This window comes from Rhipicephalus microplus, chromosome 5 (assembly GCF_043290135.1).
Source record: "Rhipicephalus microplus isolate Deutch F79 chromosome 5, USDA_Rmic, whole genome shotgun sequence".
NCBI classification, from domain to species: domain Eukaryota; kingdom Metazoa; phylum Arthropoda; class Arachnida; order Ixodida; family Ixodidae; genus Rhipicephalus; species Rhipicephalus microplus.
In genome coordinates, this window is record NC_134704.1 from 74,129,907 (window position 1) to 74,137,933 (window position 8,027).

The following is an 8,027-nucleotide window of genomic DNA, read 5'->3' on the forward strand; positions in this document are numbered from 1 at the left end:
TAGATAGATAGATAGATAGATAGATAGATAGATAGATAGATAGATAGATAGATAGATAGATAGATAGATAGATAGATAGATAGATAGATAGATAGATAGATAGACGGACGGACGGGTGGACAGACGGGTGGACGGACGGGTGGACAGACGGACTCTCAACGTCACCGATCTTTACCAAGAAATGCTTCGCATTTAGATGTTGTTAACGATTGAGCGTCCTCGATACCCTAATATAGGAGAGCTGAAAGCCGTTTCGTAGGCCTCAGGCTTGATGAGGCCACAAGGCGTTCGCTGAATAAGAGCGAACCTATTTAGTGTGTGTTTAGAAAAAGTGGGTGACGATTTAGAGTACCAGGAACTCTACTATGGGAGAGCGTTCGGTGTTTTGAAAAAAAGTGGTTAATGATTTAGAGTACTAGGTACTCTACTATGGGAGAGCAGAGAGCCGTCCCTCGGTCCTCAGACTTGGCCAGGGTGTGTTTAGAAAAAGTGGGGAACGATTTAGAGTACTAGGTACTCTTACTATGGGAGAGCACGGGCAAGTAGAAGCAATTTCTCGGTAAAACAAGTCGCTCATGAAGCTTTACTATGTACGTTATCTTCAAAAGCCGCCGTACTCATTCCCCGACACTCCGAAGACTTCGGCAACGTATCTTAATAAAGTTAAGGCTATATCATACAGCTTAAGAACAGTTTAAGGTTTTCTTTTGCTGAATTCATATCTTTTAAAGGGAATATGAGATAAATATTTTCCTGCTGTCAAGAGCGGCGAAAATTTGAGCTAGCTGGTAAATATTCTTCACGAAACATAATGCGCGGGCAAAGAAAGACAGCGGAACTGAGCAAGACAACACAAACAACGAAAATCAAAAGAACAAGCGCGCCCTGGCGGAAACGAGTTAGGCACGAAACTCATTTCTGCAGGCCGTATAATTAAATATATGTAGTTCGAAAAAGAAAGACTGAAAAACAGAAGAACTATAGACGTCAAGGAAACACGAAAAAGTCAGTTTGAAAAAAAAAAGTTGGCAGATCCCACGTAAAGTGGGAATCGATGTTATGCGAAGCACGAATGAGAACTTTTGATATGTCACTTTAAAATGAGCACGGCGTTACAAGGTGGAGGTAAATGATCCCGTGCACGACTTCAGTGTCATGATTATTATGTTTGAAGGTGTTGTTTACATTCGTCATCCATTCACGTCACGTGACACCAAATTTTGTATATGTGGAGCTAGGGAGACGGCCGCGAGCACGCTATGAGCGTGGTAAGTTGTCATGTTCTTACATGACATGCGTGTCAGGATTATCATGTTTGCACCAGTCATATATTGCGTCATCCATTGACGTCACGTAACACCAAATTTGGTATATGTGGCCCTAGCAAAAAGGCCACGAGCGCGTCATGATAGGCCCAGTATAAACAAATTCCACCGGACTTACGTCCCAAAAATGCGGTGGTGCTGTTTTGGTAGGCGTAAGACGCTCTGCCTACCGCAGTTTCTGCTGGGTTTTCAATGGTGCATGTGGTGTTCATAGTCAACCAACGAGAAAAAAAAATGGCAGATCCCACGTACAGTGGGAATCAATGATGTGCGAATCACGAATGAGAAAGGTTGATATGTCACTTTAAAATCAGCACAACGTTCGGAGGTGGAGGTGAATGATGAATTACATGACTTCTGTGTCGTGATTATCAAGTTTCGATTCGTCGTTTACCTTCGTCATTCATTCACCTCATGAGATACCGAAATTAGTATATGTGGAGGTATAGAAACGGTCGTGAGCACGCTATGAGCGTGGTATGTTGTCATGTTCTTTTATGACACGCGTGCCAGGATTATCATGTTTGCACCAGTCATATATTTCGTCATCCATTGACGTCAAATCACACCAAATTTGGTATATATGAAGCTAACACAATGGCCGCTAGCACATCATGATGGTCCCAATATACTACAATGTAGCGTTGACGCGCGCGCACGCTGGGCACAGCGACGCTACGTTATCAAAACGCGAGCACTCCATAGTCTGACGCCAGGCCCGACCGGCGCGACCAGCGTCCGTCGGCGTGGCCCGACTGCCACCGGCGTGAATTCCGACATGCTGCATTTCGCGCCGATGCATTACCGAGACAACACTGCGTCTCCCTCTTTTCGTGACGGAGGAATGCCGGACGCGCTGAAACGCGCATGCGTCGAAGCAACGCAGTGCGGCGCACGCCTGCGAGTATATGGCAAAACCGGCGTCTGGCGTCGCAACGCTGGCGTGACGCGACAAAATGAACGCCGGCGAGCTTGCGCACCGCGTAACGTCGAAATGTATTGGCACCTTGACGGTGGCATGTCATCATGTTCTCACATGACACGCATCTCATGATTATCATGTTCGCACCAGTCACATACCTTCGTCATCCGTTGACGTCAAGTGCTGCCAAATTTGACATTTATGAAGGTAGCGAAATGGCCGCGAGCGCATCCTGAGTGTGGCATGTAGTCATGTTGTTACATGACACGCATGTCGTGATTATCATGTTTGGATGTATCATTCACATATGCCGTCCAATCGCGTCACGTAATAACGAGTCTGTACATGTGAAGCTAGCGAATTGGCCGCGAGCGCATCATGAGCGTATCATGTAGTCAAGTTGTTACATGACACGCCCCTCATGTTTATCATGTTTGCACCAGTGTCATACCTTCGTTATCCATTCACGTCCCGTAATATCGAATTTGGTATATGTGACGCTAGCGAAACGGCCGCGAGCGCATCATGAGCGTGGCATGTAATCATGTTGTTGCATGACACACATGTCAATATTTTATTGTTAGGGCCTGTCGCTTTTGTTTGCCCTGCAAACATGTCATATCATACTAGTTTTGTCACATGCCATGTGAACGAAACCACAGCAAGAGCTCCAGGACCCTGAAACTTAAATCATGGCATTCATGACATACATATCATGCTTTTTAAGTCATGACTTGTCAGATATGTTCTTCATACAGTCATGGTATGCCGTACCAAGTTTGGTATCGATACCTTTACCGATACCAGGAGTACTAAAAGTCGTAGGCGGCTAGATAGATAGATAGATAGATAGATAGATAGATAGATAGATAGATAGATAGATAGATAGATAGATAGATAGATAGATAGATAGATAGATAGATAGATAGATACGCCCAAAGTCGGCGAAGTTCGCTAAGAAATGCTTCGCATTTAAAAGTGCGGACCCGAGTATGGATCAAACCAGAGTGGTTTGCGAGGCAACCAGGCGTTTTATCTCACATCCAAGCGTCTGCTTCAAAGCATAGTTAAAATAACTTTCCCTGCTTGAAAATGCTGTGAAGAAAATAACGTGCCTTACAAACACACGAATCATGCATACAGGATTCACAATGCAACATCTAATACTACAGTAATATTGCATGGCACAAGCGTATATTTGCATCAGGTGCCAGGTGATGTGAATGTCTAACGACATCGTGGTTAAACAACTCGCCCACATGGTAACGTGGTTGGACAATTCGCCCACATGGTAACGCTGGTTCAAGACTCACTGCACTTGACTCCTGGAAATGCGTTGCAAACGCGTATGCTGTATATCAAGTGCGAATGCACTTTATAAGCGACCCTGAATCCGCCGTCCGCGGTGCGCCTCCTCCTCTCCCCTAGCAACGGCACGTGGAGCGGAGAGGAGCGTCTGTAGCAACGGCGCAGCGACGTCACACAACACGTGATTGCGCGCGCTCCGCCCTCCGCTCCCTGGTCGCGCAGCCACGACTTGCTCGAGATTGGCAAGTCGTCATAGGTATAGATCCATTGCAGGCATGAACCTCGACTTCGATACCTCCAACAACGAGTACAACGCAATCGGATGCGAGCATTGCACGCGTCGTTGAAGATGTCGCGCTTGTTGAAGACAAGGTAGCGCGGTGAATGACCCGTGATGCCGAGCGCAAGTGGGCGAAGCGGGCCGCGGACATAAACATCATTATGGTGCGAGTTTACTCTCACATATACGCGTAAACTCACCAAGATTTCCCGAGAGGGTCTAATGGTTCCTGGGAATCGCAATGTGATCACACGTGGGAGTTTACGTTAACTCACTGGTGAATGCCAACGAATTTTAACTTTACTCCCCCTCATAACAACACCCCGTGTATTCGCACTTAACCATTTTCACCCTCGGGGAAATGCTTGGGAGTTTTTATGGTATGTACCCACTGTTTCACCCACCATCACTCATCACGGCACCATTCTCTGATCCCTTAACCTAATGCTTCTCTTTTGATAATCACTAACTCAAGCAAGTTAACGTTCCTTTCGCTAGGTAACGTTCGTTGTAGCACAGCTTCATCGTTACGCGCCCCGAAATGGAGAGATTCGAAAGGGAACACTGTCGTTTTGGACCATTGTAAATGAAAGCAGAACTTTAAAGCAGTGTTTGATTGTAGGATTTAGGTTGATAGGATTTAGGTTGAGGATAGCAATTACATGGACACTCAGCTGAATTTCACCGCCAGCGTCAATGTCATGCACTGTATTCGACCATTCCAGCGACTATAGGCCGCGCAACGGAAGGTCGAAATGACGGACGAGACGGTGATGTCACGAGCGTTCACGTCAGCGCCGTATAGCGTGAAGACGCGTTCATTAGTTTATGACTACTGAGACACCAAACTACGTCGCAGATTTATCGCCGTGTGACAGCTTCGGAGCACGGCTACAGGGAACCGCCTTCGTCGCTGGAATGACCGAATATGTATACATATCTATATATATGAAAACGCAAGAAAGAACAAAATCAACGAAAAATACTTCAGCGCGCTGAATCGAACGTGGGACCTCCGCGTCGTGAATGCGAGACGTTAACCACTGAGCCTCCGAGGTGTACCTCCCTCAACGTTAAAATGGCAAGCTTTTTATACCTACCACTTACCGCGTTACCGTGTTTTAAGCATTATCAACAAGGTGGCGAAATGAGCGCGCGGCAGCTCTCCTCTCTCACGCTTACTTTGGCCCACGGAGAAGAGGTGTGTGGGCGATCTCTTGCACGCCTTTATCCAACGCCGACTAAATTTCAAGGCCGAAAGGCTACCGCAGTGACGTCAGAGGGTGGGGGCCCAGTTACGCCTCGAACGCGGCGGAAAGCCTGTGTTTCGTTCACGTTTTAGGAGAACCAACGCTCCCGCTCTCGCAGCTGCTGCGGCTAGATTGGGCCGAATAAATGATGTGGAAAAAAAAGTCTTACTGAGCATGCTCAGTTGGGCAACTGAGCCGCCAACCTCTGACGTCCCTGCGGCAGTCTTTCGGCCTTGAAATTTCGTCGGCGTTGCTTTATCTCCCGGTGGGTAGGGTCATACATCTTGGCTGGCGTTAGGCTTAGAACGATTCTGTTGTAGTTACAGGGCGCACAAAGGTCGCTTGCACAGCCTTCGTTTGCGAAAAGGGCGCGCTTTTCAGACACAGCGAAGTAACAACTAAGATGCTTATTCGCGTTCATCTGTACCTGTGAGTACGTTTCGGGCGTCATTTGTGCGTGAGAAGCGCGGAGCACACTTCAATCTGCTTGCCATTCTGCGCGTGACCTTCCAATTTGTTGCTATCACGTTCATTGCTTCGCCTTTGCGGCAAAGCTGTGACTTTTTCACTTGTATTGTTATTTTATACCACCCCTGTCTGTATGGCTTTTAGAACTTTTATATAACGTCTTTATTTTGATGAGGAAGGGCTTGTAGAGAGCGGAGGAGGGAAAATGGGGAGAGTGACATATCATACACGGTATGTGGCAAGCACCACGGCGCTTCTATAAGCGCGTGAAATGTAGGAATATTGTGGCAAACACGCATAATGGCCAATGCGTGTCGTCATGAAGCTCCCGCGCGACACACCTGGCCCCACACAAATATCCGTAGCTCCAACACCGTCCCTGATGACGACAGCGACTAGGCTATAACAGAGCAGCTTTGTCTCTTCGGTCTTGTATATCGCTTCCTTCATACCACTGCGTCGTAGCCACGTATGACCCGCGAGGTGGTTGTCACGTTTTATGGCTCTGTAGATGGCGCTGTGAACGGAAGCTTAAGCCTACTGCCATACGCGCGGCTCCTGTTTGGCCTCACACACGACGTTCCAAGCGACCACTGCGGGTTCTTGCGCTTCTCAATCATGTCGTGGGCTCGCGCTTTTGCTTTGCAAACCTTTATGGTGTTTTTTTTTTCAGAGAAGTTTTTTCTCCCCCTCCTCCCTGCTTGTCCTCTCTTGCCAGTGGGTGAGCTCCGATCATGAAATAAGCAGGTAAAAGTGACGCAGTCGGCATCTATTGTGTTTTCATGGCTATATTGGATGATGCGACTGCTATAGTGACAAAAGTGGCAAGTCCAGTGGGTTGATTGTAAAGACGAATATTGCTTTATTCAATACCGGGAAGAATTATTGACACAGAACGAAGTTAGATGTGACCGCAGCAGACTTCAAATGAACATTAGTTCAGAAGTGCTCACATGGCAGGAGCAGTCCCATATATCTGACATATTACTTATCTAAGGTAATGAGAAGCAGTACAACTTGGTTACCTTTAGCGTAGTTTTCAAGGTACATGGAGGGGGGGGATACGAAGTGATGTTTCGTAAAACCATCTCGCTCGTCTCAGTGCTTTTCTGGACTTTTCGCTGCAGTTGTGAGGTGTATTGCCCCGTACGTTGCGGTAATAGAAGTACAACCTCACGAGGTGACGTCCGACTCTGGTTCAACCGCGGCCACTACCTCGATGAAGAGAGGAAAAAAAATCCAGAGAAAGCGATGACACTGTGCTGTACTCCGCATCTTGCGACGAGTCGTCAGATGACGACTTTCAACCGGTCTTGCACCGCAAGGCCAAGCGACGGATCATCAATCTATCGTCAGTGTCAAGTACGGCCACCGTGAAAACGGCGCATAGCGATGAGCCCATTTTATCCTGTTCGTGCCAAAGAGCGCTACCGAAAGTCTGCGTGTTCTGAACAGGCAAGCGCTTTCGCTCTATTTTGAGAACACTGTGCTGAACGAGATCAAAGACGTGCGGCTAAATACAAGAAGAAACATCTTGGATGTCGATGTGCTGCACCCGAGTGCACTGAGCACACTGCAACAAGTAAGACAACTGGGAAACATTGAGGTTAGGTCCATCATACCAGCCGATCGTGCAACTACATCAGGAGTCATTTACTATATTAACACGGAAACCGCAAATGCAGACCTTCCAATACTTGTAAAACCAGCGAGTCAAGACAACGTCATTGTCAGCGTTGGACGCCTTGGTAACACACGCTGTGTGTGAGTAACGTTCAAAAGTGACTGTCTTCCCGCATACGTGGAGGTTGGCGAGGTTGGCCACTTTCGTCAACAAGTTGGACCGTTTATTCTTAAACCCGTGCAATGCTTCAACTGTCAGAAGATCGGCTATGTAGAGGGTGTTTGCAGGAGCTACGCAGCGTGCCCCAGGTGTGCCGAACCACACGCGGAAGACAACTGTGGCGCAATCACACTGAAGTGTCCTAACTGTCAGGGTGCTCACAAGGCTTCTTCCAAAGAATGTCCGCACATAAAAAAAATTTTCTGTTCTGAAGCAAATGGTACGAGACAGCTCAACCCTCAAAGAAGCTGCTGAGAAAATCCGGCGAAGACGACATCGCCGTCGAAGGCCTTCACGTCGGACAGCCCCAACTTCAGGCAGTAAGTCGACGCATCAGGAAAGATCGCCAGCTGCAGTTTCCAGCGTGGCAAACACAGACGTTGGAAAAGAGCAAAGGTGCAGATCAGTCTCTACAGAAGAGTGACCGCCACTTACGCGTATACAACGCGCAGAAGAGCCACAGCAGAAGCAGGCTTCTTCAGAGCAAGCTGCTGCAATGGAGGACTTGCGGGACACAGATCAGCAAGTGATCGCTCTTCTGCGACCCTTAATTAACGCCATTTGCTTGTTGTTAAGCAACATACACACAACATCAGCAAGAAGTGCATTGCAATTACTGGACGCTTTGAGT